General features: G+C 65.7%; 1 long non-coding RNA gene across 1 annotated transcript in view; it reads left to right on the top strand.

Annotated features, from left to right (window-relative positions):
• The window catches only part of LOC132211019 (uncharacterized), a 123,347-nt gene extending 107,687 nt beyond the window's left edge, over positions 1–15,660 (top strand). The window contains exon 3 of the long non-coding RNA XR_009447303.1: positions 15,505–15,660. This is a non-coding gene — a long non-coding RNA (uncharacterized LOC132211019). The remainder of the gene's footprint in view (positions 1–15,504) is intronic.
• The last annotated feature ends 227 nt before the right edge of the window (positions 15,661–15,887 follow it).

Here is a 15,887-nt window from a genome sequence, read left to right as displayed (position 1 = left end):
CGCTCACTGCGACACTGCCCCCCACAGCCCTGACCCGCTCACTGCGACTTGTCCCCCTCAGACCTGACCGGCTCACTGCGATTTGCCCCCCGCCGCCCTGACCCGCTCACTGCGACTTGTCCCCCTCAGACCTGACCGGCTCACTGCGACTTGCCCCCCGCAGCCCTGACCCGCTCACTGCGACACACCCCCCGCAGACCTGACCCGCTCACTGCGACTTGCCTCCCGCAGCCCTGACCCGCTCACTGCGACTTGCCCCCTGCAGTCCTGACCCGCCCAGAGGGACTGGCCCCCGCAGCCCTGACCCGCTCACTGCAACTTTTTCCCCGCAGTCCTGTCCCGCTGACAGGGACTTGCCCCTGCAGCCCTGACCCGCTCACTGCGACTGGCCCCCTGCAGCCCTGATCCGCTCACTGCGACTTGCGCCCCACTGCCCTGACCCACTCACTCCGCCTTGTCCCCCGCAGACCTGTCCCGCTCACTGCGACTTGCCCCCCGCAGTCCTGTCCCGCTGACAGGAACTTGCCCCCCGCAGTCCTGTCCTGCTGACAGGGACTGGCCCCCGCAGCCCTGACCCGCTCACTGTGACACTGCCCCCCGTAGCCCTGACCCGCTCACTGCGATTTGCCCCCCGCTGCCCTGTCCCGCTCACTGCGCCTTGCCCCCCGCAGCCCTGACCCGCTCAGAGGGACTGGCCCCGGCAGCCCTGACCCGCTCAGAGGGACTGCCCCCCGCAGCCCTGACCCGCTCACTGCGACTTGCCCCCCGCAGTCCTGACCCGCTCAGAGGGACAGGCCCCCGCAGCCCTGACCCGCTCCCGGACTGGCCCCCGCCGCCCTGACCCGCTCACAGCGGCCGGCCTCCGCTGCTCTGACCCGCTCACAGCGGTCAGCCCCTACAACCCGGTCCCGCTCACAGCGTAATGCCCCCCGCAGCCCTGTCCCGCTCAAAGCGACTTGCCCCCGCAGCCCTGTACCACTCACAGCGTATTGCCCCCTGCAGTCCTGACGCGCTGACAGCGACTTGCCCCCGCAGCCCTATCCCGCTCAGAGCGTATTGCCCCCCACAGCCCTGACCCGCTCACAGCGACTTGCCCCCTGCAGCCCTGTCCCGTTCACAGCGACTTGCCCCCTCAGTCCTGACCCGCTCACGGGGTCTGGTCCCCGCAGCCCTGACCCGCTCCCGGACTGGCCCCCGCAGCCCTGTCGCGCTGACAGGGACTGGGCCCCGCCTCCCTGACCTGCTCACAGCGGCCTGTCCCCGGCAGCCCTGTCCCGCTCACAAGGATTGAGCCCGGCCGCCCTGACCCGCTCGCAACGGCCTGCCCCCGCCGCCCTGACCCGCTGGCAGAGACCGGGCCCCGCCGCCCAGACCCGCTCACAGCGACTTGCCCTCCGCAGTCCTCTCCCGCTCGCAGCGGCCTGCCCCCTGCAGTCCTGACCCGCTCACAGCGTATTGCCCCCTGCAGTCCTGACCCGCTCGCAGCGGCCTGGGCCCTGCAGCCCTGACCCGGTCACAGCGTATTGCCCCCTGCAGTCCTGACCCGCTCACAGCAGCCTGCCCGCTCAGTCCTGACCCGCTGGCAGGGACAGGACCCCGGCACCCTGACCCGCTCACAGCAGCCTGCCCCCGCTGCCCTGACCCGCTTGCAGCGGCCTGGGCCCTGCAGCCCTGACCCGGTCACAGCGTATTGCCCCCTGCAGTCCTGACCCGCTCACAGCAGCCTGCCCGCTCAGTCCTGACCCGCTGGCAGGGACAGGACCCCGGCACCCTGACCCGCTCACAGCAGCCTGCCCCCGCTGCCCTGACCCGCTTGCAGCGGCCTGGGCCCCGCCGCCCTGACCCGCTCACAGCGGCCTGTGCCCCGCAGCCCTGACGCGCTCACAGGAACTGCGCCCCGAGGCCCTGTCCCGCTCACAGCGACCTGCCCCCGCCACCCTGACCCGCTGGCAGGCACCGGGCCCGCTGCCCTGACCCGCTCACAGCGTTCTGGGCCCCGCAGCCCTCTCCTGCTCACAGGGACCCTGGCCCCGCCGCCCTGACCCGCTCGCAGTGGCCTCGGCCCCGAAGCCCTGACCCGCTCACAGCGTATTGCCCCCTGCAGTCCTGACCCGCTCACAGCGGCCTGCCCCCGCCGCCCTGACAGGCTCGCAGCGGCCTGCCCCCGCCGCCCTGTACCGCTTGCAGCGGCCTGGGCCCCGCCGCCCTGACCCTCTTGCAGCGACTTGCCCCCGCAGCCCTCTCCGCTGACAGCGACTTGCCCCGCAGCCCTGTCCCGCTGACAGGGACTTGCCCCGCAGCCCTGACCCGCTAACAGGGACTGGCCCCCGCAGTCCTGACCCCCTCTCAGGGACTGGCCCCCGCAGCCCTGTCCCGCTGACAGCGACTTGCCCCTGCAGCCCTGACCCGCTAACAGGGACTGGCCCCCGCAGTCCTGACCCCCTCTCAGGGACTGGCCCCCGCAGCCCTGTCCCACTCACAGCGGCTGGCCCCCGCAGCCCTGACCCGCACACAGCGACTGGCCCCCGCAGTCCTGTCCCGCTCACAGCGTACTGCCCCCCACAGCCGTGTCCCGCATGCAGGGTCTGGCCCCCGGAGCGCTGACCCGCTCACAGGGACTTGGCCCCGCAGCCCTGTCCCGCTCACAGGGACTGGCCCTCAGCAGTCCTGACCCGCTCACATCGACTTGCCCCCCTGCAGTCCTGTCCCGCTCACAGCGGACTCGGCCTCGCAGCCATGTCCCGCTCACAAGGTATTGCCCTCCGCAGCCGTGTCCCGCTCACAGGGACTTTCCCCCGCAGCCCTGACCCGCTCACAGGGCCTGGCCCCCAGCAGTCCTGACCCGCTCACAGCGACTTGCCCCCCGCAGTCCTCTCCGGCTCACAGCGTACTGCCCCCTGCAGCCGTGTCCCGCTCACAGGGTCTGGCCCTTGGAGCCCTGACCCGCTCACAGGGACTTGGCCCCGCAGCCCTGTCCCGCTCACAGGGACTGGCTCCCGCAGCCCTGTCCTGCTCACAGGGACCAGGCCACGCAGGCCTGACCCGCTCATAGGGGCCTGGCCCCGCCGCCCTGACCCGCTGACAGGGACCAGGCCCCCCAGCCTTGACCCGCTCACAGCGACCTGCCCCCTGCGCCTTGACCCGCTCACAGCGGCGTGACCCGCGCCACGCAGCCCTGTCCCGCTCACAGCGCCCTGCCCCCTGTGCGCTGACCCGCTCACAGCGGCCTGGGCCCCGAAGCCCTGACCCGCTCACAGCGGCTTGCCCCTGCAGCCCTGTCCCTCTGACAGGGACTTTGGCTCCCAGCACTGTCCCGCTCACAGGGACTGGCCCCCGCAGTCCAGACCCGCTCACAGCGACTTGCCCCCCTCAGCACTGTCCCGCTGGCAGGGACTGGGCCCCGCCTCCCTGACCCGCTCACAGCGGCCTGGGCCCTGAAGCCCTGACCCGGTCACAGCGTATTGCCCCCTGCAGTCCTGACCCGCTCACAGCGGCCTGCCCGCTCAGTCCTGACCCGCTGGCAGGGACAGGGCCCCGGCACCCTGACCCGCTCACAGCGGCCTGGGCCCCGCAGCCCTGTCCCGCGCACAGGGACTGGCCCCCGCCGCCCTGTCCCGCTCACAGCGACTGGCCCCCGCAGCCCTGACCCACTAACAGGGACTGCCCCCCGCAGCCGTGTCCCGCTCACAGTGGACTGGGCCCCGCAGCCCTGTCCCGCTCACAGGGACTGGCCACCGCAGCCCAGACCCGCTGACAGGGACTGGGCCCCGCAGCCCTGTCCCACTGACAGGGATGGGCCTCGCAGCCATGTCCCGCTCACAGGGACTGGGCCCCGGGGCACTGTCCCGCTCACACCGACTGGCCCCCGCAGCCCTGACACACGAACAGGGACTGGCCCCCGCAGCCCTGACCCGCTCACAGCGTACTGCCCCCCGCAGCCGTGTCCCGCTCACAGGGACTGGGCCCCGCAGCCCTGTCCCGCTCACAAGGTATTGCCCTCCGCAGCCGTGTCCCGCTCACAGGGACTTTCCCCCGCAGCCCTGACTCGCTCACAGGGCCTGGCCCCGAGCAGTCCTGACCCGCTCACAGCGACTTGCCCCCCGCAGTCCTCTCCGGCTCACAGCGTACTGCCCCCTGCAGCCGTGTCCCGCTCACACGGTCTGGCCCTTGGAGCCCTGACCCGCTCACAGGGACTTGGCCCCGCAGCCCTGTCCCGCTCACAGGGACTGGCTTCCGCAGCCCTGTCCCGCTCACAGGGACCAGGCCACGCAGGCCTGACCTGCTCATAGGGGCCTGGCCCCGCCGCCCTGACCCGCTGACGGGGACCAGGCCCCCCAGCCTTGACCCGCTCACAGCGACCTGGGCCCCGCAGCCCTGTCCCGCTCACAGCGCCCTGTCCCCTTCGCCTTGACCCGCTCACAGCGGCCTGACCCGTGCCCCGGAGCCCTGTCCCGCTCACAGCGCCCTGCCCCCTGTGCCCTGACCCGCTCACAGCGGCCTGGGCCCCGAAGCCCTGACCCGCTCACAACGGCTTGCCCCTGCAGCCCTGTCCCTCTGACAGGGACTGGGCCTCCCAGCACTGTCCTGCTCACAGGGACTGGCCCCCGCAGCCGTGACCCACGCACAGCGTACTGCCCCCCGCAGCCCTGTCCCACTGACAGGGATGGGCCCCGAAGCCCTGACCCGCTCACAGCGGCTTGCCCCTGCAGCCCTGTCCCGCTCACAGGGACTGGGCCCCGCAGCCCTGTCCCGCTCACAAGGTATTGCCCCCCGCAGCCGTGTCCCGCTCACAGGGACTTGCCCCCGCAGTCCAGACCCGCTCACAGCGACTTGCCCCCAGCAGTCCTCTCCCGCTCACAGCGTACTGCCCCCTGCAGCCGTGTCCCGCTCACAGCGTCTGGCCCCCGGAGCCCTGTCCCGCTCACAGGGACTGGCTCCCGCAGGCCTGGCCTGCTCACAGCGGCCTGGGCCCCGCTGCCCTGACCCGCTCACAGCGTATTGCGCCCCGCAGCCCTGAAACGCTCACAGCGTATTGCCCCCTGCAGCCCTGTCCCGTTCACAGCGAGTTGACCCCTCAGTCCTGACCCGCTCACAGCGGCCTGCCCCCGCCGCCCTGACCCGCTCACAGCGGCCTGCCCCCGCAGCCCTGACCCGCTCACAGGGACTGGCCCCCGCAGCCCTGTCCCACTGACAGGGACTGGCTGCCGCAGCCCTGTCCCGCTGACAGGGACTGGCTCCCGCAGCCCTGTCCCGCTCACAGGGACTTGCCCCCGCAGCCCTGTCCCGCTCACAGGTACTGGCCCCCGCAGCCGTGCCCCGCTCACAGGGACTAGCCACCGCAGCCCTGACCCGCGCACAGGAACTGGGCCCTGCAGCCCTGACCCGCTCACAGGGACTGGGCCCCGCAGCCGTGTCCTGCTCACAGCGGACTGCCCCCCGCAGCCGTGTCCTGCTCACAGCGGACTGCCCCCCGCAGCCGTGTCCCGCTCACAGCGGACTGGGCCTCGCATCCATGTCCCGCTCACAGGGACTGGGCCCCGCAGCCCTGTCCCGCTCACAGGGACTGGGCCCCGCAGCCCTGTCCCGCTCACAGGGACTGGCCCCACAGCCCTGACCCGATCACTGGGACTGGGCCCCGCAGCCATGTCCCACTCATAGCGTACTGCCCCCCGCAGCCCTGTCCCGCTCACAGGGACGAGCCACCGCAGCCCTGACCCGCGCACAGGAACTGGGCCATGCAGCCCTCTCCCGCTCACAGGGACTGGGCCCCGCAGCCCTGTCCCACTCACAGGTACTGGCCCCCGCAGCCGTGTCCCGCTCACAGGGACTGGCCCTCAGCAGTCCTGACCCGCTCACAGCGACTTGCCTCCCGCAGTCCTGTCCCGCTCACAGCGGACTGGGCCTCGCAGCCATGTCCCGCTCACAGGGACTGGGCCCCGGGGCACTGTCCCGCTCACACCGACTGGCTCCCGCAGCCCTGACACACTAACAGGGACTGGCCCCCGCAGCCCTGACCCGCTCACAGCGTACTGCCCCCCTCAGCCGTGTCCCGCTCACAGGGACTGGGCCCCGCAGCCCTGTCCCGCTCACAAGGTATTGCCCTCCGCAGCCGTGTCCCGCTCACAGGGACTTTCCCCCGCAGCCCTGACCCGCTCACAGGGCCTGGCCCCGAGCAGCCCTGACCCGCTCACAGCGACTTGCCCCCCGCAGTCCTCTCCGGCTCACAACGTACTGCCCCCTGCAGCCGTGTGCCGCTCACAGGGTCTCGCCCTTGGAGCCCTGACCCGCTCACAGGGACTTGGCCCCGCAGCCCTGTCCCGCTCACAAGGTATTGCCCTCCGCAGCCGTGTCCCGCTCACAGGGACTTTCCCCCGCAGCCCTGACCCGCTCACAGGGCCTGGCCCCGAGCAGCCCTGACCTGCTCACAGCGACTTGCCCCCCGCAGTCCTCTCCGGCTCACAACGTACTGCCCCCTGCAGCCGTGTCCCGCTCACAGGGTCTGGCCCTTGGAGCCCTGACCCGCTCACAGGGACTTGGCCCCGCAGCCCTGTCCCGCTCACAGGGACTGGCTCCCGCAGCCCTGTCCCGCTCACAGGGACCAGGCCACGCAGGCCTGACCCGCTCATAGGGGCCTGGCCCCGCCGCCCTGACCCGCTGACGGGGACCAGGCCCCCCAGCCTTGACCCGCTCACAGCGACCTGGGCCCCGCAGCCCTGTCCCGCTCACAGCGCCCTGCCCCCTGTGCCCTGACCCGCTCACAGCGGCCTGGGCCCCGAAGCCCTGACCCGCTCACAAGGTATTGCCCCCCGCAGCCGTGTCCCGCTCACAGGGACTTGCCCCCGCAGTCCAGATCCGCTCACAGCGACTTGCCCCCCGCAGTCCTCTCCCGCTCACAGCGTACTGCCCCCTGCAGCCGTGTCCCGCTCACAGTGTCTGGCCCCCGGAGCCCTGACCCGCTCACAGTGGCCTGGGCCCCGAAGCCCTGACCCGCTCACAGCGTATTGCCCCCTGCAGTCCTGACCCGCTCACAGCGGCCTGCCCCCGCCGCCCTGACAGGCTCGCAGCGGCCTGGGCCCCGAAGCCCTGACCCGCTCACAGCGTATTGCCCCCTGCAGTCCTGACCCGCTCACAGCGGCCTGCCCCCGCCGCCCTGACAGGCTCGCAGCGGCCTGGGCCCCGCCATCCTGACCCGCTTGCAGCGGCCTGGGCTCCGCTGCCCTGACCTGCTCGCAACGCCCTGCCCCCTTCGCCTTGACCCGCTCACAGCGGCCTGACCCGCGCCCCGCAGCCCTGTCCCGCTCACAGCGCCCTGCCCCCTGTGCCCTGACCCGCTCACAGCGGCCTGGGCCCCGAAGCCCTGACCCGCTCACAGCGGCATGCCCCTGTAGCCCTGTCTCTCTGACAGGGACTGGGGCTCCCGGCACTGTCCCGCTCACAGGGACTGGCCCCCGCAGCCGTGACCCACGCACAGCGTACTGCCCCCCGCAGCCCTGTCCCGCTCACAGGGACTGGGCCCCGCAGCCCTGTCCCGCTCACAAGGTATTGCCCCCCGCAGCCGTGTCTCGCTCACAGGGACTTGCCCCCGCAGTCCAGACCCGCTCACAGCGACTTGCCCCCAGCAGTCCTCTCCCGCTCACAGCGTACTGCCCCCTGCAGCCGTGTCCCGCTCACAGCGTCTGGCCCCCGGAGCCCTGTCCCGCTCACAGGGACTGGCTCCCACAGGCCTGACCTGCTCACAGCGGCCTGAGCCCCGCCGCCCTGACCCGCTCACAGCGTATTGTGCCCCGCAGCCCTGAACCGCTCACAGCGTATTGCCCCCTGCAGCCCTGTCCCGTTCACAGCGAGTTGACCGCTCAGTCCTGACCCGCTCACAGCGGCCTGCCCCCACCGCCCTGACCCGCTCACAGCGGCCTGCCCCCGCCGCCCTGACCCGCTCACAGCGGCCTGCCCCCGCAGCCCTGACCCGCTCACAGGGACTGGCCCCCGCAGCCCTGTCCCGCTGACAGGGACTGGCTGCCGCAGCCCTGTCCCGCTGACAGGGACTGGCCCCCGCAGCCCTGTCCCGCTGACAGGGACTGGCTCCCGCAGCCCTGTCCCGCTGACAGGGACTGGCTCCCGCAGCCCTGTCCCGCTGACAGGGACTTGCCCCCGCAGCCCTGTCCCGCTCACAGGTACTGGCCCCCGCAGCCGTGCCACGCTCACAGGGACTAGCCACCGCAGCCCTGACCGGCGCACAGGAACTGGGCCCTGCAGCCCTCTCCCGTTCACAGGGACTGGGCCCCGCAGCCCTGTCCCGCTCACAGGTACTGGCCCCCGCAGCCGTGTCCCGCTCACAGGGACTGGCCACTGCATCCCTGACCCGCTCACACCGTACTGTCCCCCGCAGATGTTTCCTGCTCATAGTGTCTGGCCCCCGCAGCCCTGACCCGCTCACAGGGACTGGGCCCCACAGCCCTGACCCGCTCACAGGGACTGGGCCCCGCAGCCGTGTCCTGCTCACAGCGGACTGCCCCCCGCAGCCGTGTCCTGCTCACAGGGACTAGCCACCGCAGCCCTGACCCGCGCACAGGAACTGGGCCCTGCAGCCCTCTCCTGTTCACAGGGACTGGGCCCCGCAGCCCTGTCCCGCTCACAGGTACTGGCCCCCGCAGCCGTGTCCCGCTCACAGGGACTGGCCACTGCATCCCTGACCCGCTCACACCGTACTGTCCCCCGCAGATGTTTCCTGCTCATAGTGTCTGGCCCCCGCAGCCCTGACCCGCTCACAGGGACTGGGCCCCACAGCCCTGACCCGCTCACAGGGACTGGGCCCCGCAGCCGTGTCCTGCTCACAGCGGACTGCCCCCCGCAGCCGTGTCCTGCTCACAGCGGACTGCCCCCCGCAGCCGTGTCCCGCTCACAGCGGACTGGGCCTCGCATCCATGTCCCGCTCACAGGGACTGTGCCCCGCAGCCCTGTCCCGCTCACAGGGACTGGGCCCCGCAGCCCTGTCCCGCTCACTGGGACTGGGCCCCGCAGCCATGTCCCACTCATAGCGTACTGCCCCCCGCAGCCCTGTCCCGCTCACAGGGACGAGCCACCGCAGCCCTGACCCGCGCACAGGAACTGGGCCATGCAGCCCTCTCCCGCTCACAGGGACTGGGCCCCGCAGCCCTGTCCCACTCACAGGTACTGGCCCCCGCAGCCGTGTCCCGCTCACAGGGACTGGCCCTCAGCAGTCCTGACCCGCTCACAGCGACTTGCCCCCCGCAGTCCTGTCCCGCTCACAGCGGACTGGGCCTCGCAGCCATGTCCCGCTCACAGGGACTGGGCCCCGGGGCACTGTCCCGCTCACACCGACTGGCTCCCGCAGCCCTGACACACTAACAGGGACTGGCCCCCGCAGCCCTGACCCGCTCACAGCGTACTGCCCCCCTCAGCCGTGTCCCGCTCACAGGGACTGGGCCCCGCAGCCCTGTCCCGCTCACAAGGTATTGCCCTCCGCAGCCGTGTCCCGCTCACAGGGACTTTCCCCCGCAGCCCTGACCCGCTCACAGGGCCTGGCCCCGAGCAGCCCTGACCCGCTCACAGCGACTTGCCCCCCGCAGTCCTCTCCGGCTCACAACGTACTGCCCCCTGCAGCCGTGTGCCGCTCACAGGGTCTCGCCCTTGGAGCCCTGACCCGCTCACAGGGACTTGGCCCCGCAGCCCTGTCCCGCTCACAAGGTATTGCCCTCCGCAGCCGTGTCCCGCTCACAGGGACTTTCCCCCGCAGCCCTGACCCGCTCACAGGGCCTGGCCCCGAGCAGCCCTGACCCGCTCACAGCGACTTGCCCCCCGCAGTCCTCTCCGGCTCACAACGTACTGCCCCCTGCAGCCGTGTGCCGCTCACAGCGTACTGCCCCCCTCAGCCGTGTCCCGCTTACAGGGACTGGGCCCCGCAGCCCTGTCCCGCTCACAAGGTATTGCCCTCCGCAGCCGTGTCCCGCTCACAGGGACTTTCCCCCGCAGCCCTGACCCGCTCACAGGGCCTGGCCCCGAGCAGCCCTGACCCGCTCACAGCGACTTGCCCCCCGCAGTCCTCTCCGGCTCACAACGTACTGCCCCCTGCAGCCGTGTCCCGCTCACAGGGTCTGGCCCTTGGAGCCCTGACCCGCTCACAGGGACTTGGCCCCGCAGCCCTGTCCCGCTCACAGGGACTGGCTCCCGCAGCCCTGTCCCGCTCACAGGGACCAGGCCACGCAGGCCTGACCCGCTCATAGGGGCCTGGCCCCGCCGCCCTGACCCGCTGACGGGGACCAGGCCCCCCAGCCTTGACCCGCTCACAGCGACCTGGGCCCCGCAGCCCTGTCCCGCTCACAGCGCCCTGCCCCCTGTGCCCTGACCCGCTCACAGCGGCCTGGGCCCCGAAGCCCTGACCCGCGCACAGCGGCTTGCCCCTGCAGCCCTGTCCCTCTGACAGGGACTGGGCCTCCCAGCACTGTCCCGCTCACAGGGACTGGCCCCCGCAGCCGTGACCCACGCACAGCATACTGCCCCCCGCAGCCCTGTCCCACTGACAGGGATGGGCCCCGAAGCCCTGACCCGCTCACAGCGGCTTGCCCCTGCAGCCCTGTCCCGCTCACAGGGACTGGGCCCCGCAGCCCTGTCCCGCTCACAAGGTATTGCCCCCCGCAGCCGTGTCCCGCTCACAGGGACTTGCCCCCGCAGTCCAGATCCGCTCACAGCGACTTGCCCCCCGCAGTCCTCTCCCGCTCACAGCGTACTGCCCCCTGCAGCCGTGTCCCGCTCACAGTGTCTGGCCCCCGGAGCCCTGACCCACTCACAGTGGCCTGGGCCCCGAAGCCCTGACCCGCTCACAGCGTATTGCCCCCTGCAGTCCTGACCCGCTCACAGCGGCCTGCCCCCGCCGCCCTGACAGGCTCGCAGCGGCCTGCCCCCGCCGCCCTGAACCGCTTGCAGCGGCCTGGGCTCCGCTGCCCTGACCCGCTCGCAGCGCCCTGCCCCCTGCGCCTTGACCCGCTCACAGCGGCCTGAACCGCGGCCCGCAGCCCTGTCCCGCTCACAGCGCCCTACCCCCTGTGCCCTGACCCGCTCACAGGGACTGGGCCCCACAGCCCTGACCCGCTCACAGGGACTGGGCCCCGCAGCCATGTCCTGCTCACAGCGGACTGCCCCCCGCAGCCGTGTCCTGCTCACAGCGGACTGGGCCTCGCATCCATGTCCCGCTCACAGGGACTGGGCCCCGCAGCCCTGTCCCGCTCACAGGAACTGCCCCCCGCAGTCCTGTCCCGCTCACAGCGACTTGCCCCCCGCAGTCCTGTCCCGCTCACAGCGACTTGCCCCCCGCAGTCCTGTCCCGCTCACAGCGGACTGGGCCTCGCAGCCCTGTCCCGCTCACAGGGACTGGCCCCACAGCCCTGACCCGCTCACAGGGACTGGGCCCCGCAGCCCTGTCCCACTCACAGGTACTGGCCCCCGCAGCCGTGTCCCGCTCACAGCGACTTGCCCCCCGCAGTCCTGTCCCGCTCACAGCGACTTGCCCCCCGCAGTCCTGACCCGCTCACAGCGACTTGCCCCCCGCAGTCCTGTCCCGCTCACAGCGGACTGGGCCTCGCAGCCATGTCCCGCTCACAGGGACTGGGCCCCGCAGCCCTGACCCGCTCACAGGGACTGGCCCCCTGCAGCCCTGACCCGCTCACACCGATTTGCCCCCTGCAGACCGGTCCCGCTGACAGGGACTTGCCCCCGCAGCCCTGAGCTGCTCACATGAACTGGCCCCTGCAGCCCTGTCCCGCTCACAGCCATTTGCCCCCTGCAGTCCTTTCGCGCTCACAGGGACTGTCCCCCGCTGCCCTGACCCTCTCACAGGGACTGACCCCCGCAGCCCTGACCCTCTCACAGGGACTGGCCCCCTGCAGTCCGACCCGCTCACATGAACTGGCCCCCGCAGTCCTGTCCCGCTCGCAGTGATTTGCCCCCTGCAGTCCTTTCGCGCTCACAGGGACTGGCCCCCGCTGCCCTGACCCTCTCACATGGACTGGGCCCTGCAACCCTGACCCGCTCACAGCGATTTGTCCCCCGCAGCCCTGACCCGCTCACAGCGATTTGCCCCCTGCAGTCCTGTCCCGCTGACAAGGACTGACCCCCTGCAGTCCTGACCCGCTCACAGGCTCTTGCCCCCACAGCCCTGATGCGCTCACAGCGATTTACCCCGCAGCCCTGTCCCGCTCACTGTGACTTGCCCCCTCAGCCCTGACCTGCTCACAGCGACTTGCCCCTCCTTCCTGATCTGCTCACAGGCGCTTGTTCCCTCCGTCGTAACCCGCTCACAACGACTTGTCCCCTCTGTCCTGACCCGCTCACAGCGTCTTGCCTCCCATCCCTCTTAGACAGGTCACCCCTTGCTCAGAAACGGTCCCAATTATCCATGAACCGGAAACCCTGCCCCCTGTGCCAGCTCCTTAACCATGCATTCATCTCACCTATCTTTCTATGACTTAGCTCACTAACATGTGGCACTCATGGCAACCCATAAATTATTACCCTCTGGGTCCTGCCTTTCAGCCTCTTTGCTCACTCCTTGTACATAGTCCGCAGGATGTCATCCCTCTTTCTGCCCATGTCATTGGTACCAACGTGCCCCATGGCCTCTGGCTGCTCACCCTCCCCTTTAAGAATTTGTTGCAACCAATCAGAGATGTCCTTGACCTTGCACCAGGGAAGCAACACGCAGCCCTGGTGTCTCAAATGTGGCGACAGAATCTATGCCCCCAACGAATGAGTCTCCAACCACACTCGCTCACTTGGATTTGCCTTACTCTGTCCCACAGCAGGGTGGTTTGCACTATGGACCTGGCTACTGCTGATTATATAACTGACCCAGTTTAGTTTTAGATCAGTGTTAACCTTGGTTTAGTGGATAGCTGAGCACCTCAGTAGTCGACAATACAGGAGAAATACATTATAAGCTGACAGATTCTGTGACAGTCAAGAACAAGCACTGAATTGTTCTGACCTCATTTCCAACACCTGGCCCGTAGCCTTGCATGGCTTGGATTGCACTTGCACATTAAAAAAAAATGTAACGATGATGTGAGGGGAAGGACATGGAATTTTTTTGATATGGTCATATTCTCTCTTGTTGGAGCTGATTGCTGCTTAGCACTTGTATGGTGCAAATGTAACTTATCCTTTATCAGGCCAAGCCTGATCGTTGTCCAAGTCTCACTGTATTTTCTCATCGTTGACTTAATGTTGGTTCGGCTCAACAGTGTTGTACATACCCTGCCTATTCTGAAACTCTACCACTTAATATTAAGTCTAATAAAGACAAGTATCCAATCTGCCTTCCAAACCACTTCAACGACCTGGTCCATTACATTGGGGGATCAACAGGCATACACATCAAGATCTTGAGATCTCTCTGATCATTGGTGCTTGTGAGGTCCCTATGATTCATCATGGGCTCCAAGATCTGATTGTGCTGTGTCACCTAATCCTTATCCCATTTGTCCTTACATGAAATGATGTTCACAAACGCTTCTCAAAAATTCTTCCCAATCCTACTTTTTGCAATCATGACACAGGTGAGCATAAAACTTGGAACACGACAGCAACAGGAATGTGCCCTTTGGCCCACCATGTTGGGCCAAACATGACAACAAATGAAATAATCCCTTCTGCCTGTCCTTGATCCATAGTCCTCCATTCCTTGCAGATTCGTGCACTTAACTAAAAGTCCCTTTTAAATGCTTTCATCGTATCTGCATCCACTACCACCCCGGGCAATGTATTCCACACTTTTAACATGCTCAGTGTGAAATATTTGCCCCTCACATCTCTTTTGAACTTCCCCCCTCTCAGCTTAAATGCATGCCCCCTAATAGTGGACGCTTCAACTCCGGGGGAGAAATTTTCTGACCGTTAGCTGTATTTATGTAACTCCTAATTTTATAGACTTCTATCAAGCCTGCCCTCAGCTTCTACTGCTCCAGAGAAAACGAAGAGTTTTTCCAGCTCCTCCTCCTCGTTCATACCCTCTATTCCAGTCAGCATGCTGGTAAATCTCTTCTGCACCCTGTCCAAAGCCTGCACGTCCTTAGTGTAATGTGGCGGCCAGAATTGAATGCAATACTCTGTGTGGTCTCACCAAAGTCTTGTAAAGCTGCAATGTGACATCCTGACTCTTGCACTGAGTACCCCTATGAATAAAGGCAAGCATGCGATATGCCTTCTTGACCACCCTATCTACTTGTGTGGCTACTGTCAGGGAGTTATGGTCTAGGACCCCAAGATCCCTCTGGACATCACTGCTGTTTGGGGTCCTGCCATTAACTGTATCCCTTTCCTGAACACTTGGTCTCCTAAAATGCAACACCTCATGCCTGCCCAGATTAAATTCCATTGGCCATTTCTCCGCTCGTGTTTGCAATTGGTCTGTATCTTGCTGTGTCCTTTGACAACCTTCCATGCTGTCCACAAGTCCACTGGTCCTTATATCATCTGCAAACTTCCTAATCCCCTGTCTACATTTGCAACCAAGTCATTTACATATATCACAAACAGCAGAAATCACATCGATGCGGAACACCACTCGTCACTGAGCTGCAGCCAGAAAAACAGCTTTCCACCACTGAGACGGCAAGAACTGTAGATGCTGGAATCAGAGATAACCAAGTGTGGAGCTGGAGGAACGCAGCAGGTCAGGCAGCATCAGAGGAACAGGAAAGCTGACATTGTTGATGCTGCCTGGCCTGCTGTGTTCCTCCAGCCCTATACTGTGTTCTCTTTGTAAGCCTTCCACTGCTACCGTCTGCCTTATATGGGCAGGCCAAGTCACCACGGATCTCATGGATCTTAATCTTCTGGATGAGCATACCATGAGGGACCTTGTTGAAAACCTTCGTAAAATCCATGTATATGTTATCAACTGTTCTACCCGAATTGATCACCCTTGTCACCTCCGTGAAAACTTCAACTGACTTGGTAAGACATAACCTGCCCCGCATAATGCCATGCTGGCTGTCCCTTATTAGCCCATACCTTTGAGACATGAGACACTCACCAGTCTGTAGTTTCCTGGAAAGTCCCCGTTTTCCTGCTTGAACAGAGGAACAACTTTATCCACTCACCAGTCTCCGCAACCCCTCCAGTGCCTGGCAAGGATATCAGATCCTGTTGAAAGTGGTGTGTTGATGCATTTGTGTCATGATTGTGTTTTGTTTGAGCCCTAACATTCAAAGCAGTTTAAGAATGTCTTTGTGCAGCAGGCGAGGTGTGATGAGACTGAGCCTTCATACAATTGCAAGATGTTGAAAATTTGCCATTATTTATGAAAACAGTGATAAATTTCCATGATCAACATTTCTGTTACACTGCAATGATTATCCCGTGGCATGTAAAATCAGAAAGATACGATAAAATGAGACTGGGTCATATGCAGGGAGAATGTTTGCCTTTCATGTCAATAGAAATAGTGAAATATTTCCGTGAATCTAAAAGTCACTTTTCCGTTCATTGAAGGACACAATCATCGCCTTGGAAGCTTCATCATGATACTACTTTGCATTTCTGAAGAGGGGAGAAGAAATCAATATGCAAATTCAATTCCATGGTTTTGGAAGTCCCATTGAGAACACGATTCCTTTGCGCCAGCACAATGCTCTGACCGAGAAAGAATTGAAGGTGAGTTTGTAGTTTAGAAGATCGCAGCAATTTATGCATCAACTTCTTCATCGATAATGTTCCATTGCTTTCAAACTGCATTTTCCACTCTGCAAGATAATAACTGTTAGAACAAGCAACAGTATCGGTAGATGGTCTATGGGGAATGCAATGTTACAAAACCCAATCCATTCAACCACATATTTCAGATATGTCAACAAATTAAATATTCCAGCACAGGA

This window comes from Stegostoma tigrinum, chromosome 27 (assembly GCF_030684315.1).
Source record: "Stegostoma tigrinum isolate sSteTig4 chromosome 27, sSteTig4.hap1, whole genome shotgun sequence".
Taxonomy (NCBI): Eukaryota; Metazoa; Chordata; class Chondrichthyes; order Orectolobiformes; family Stegostomatidae; genus Stegostoma; species Stegostoma tigrinum.
This window is presented reverse-complemented; position numbering and strand designations above follow the sequence as displayed.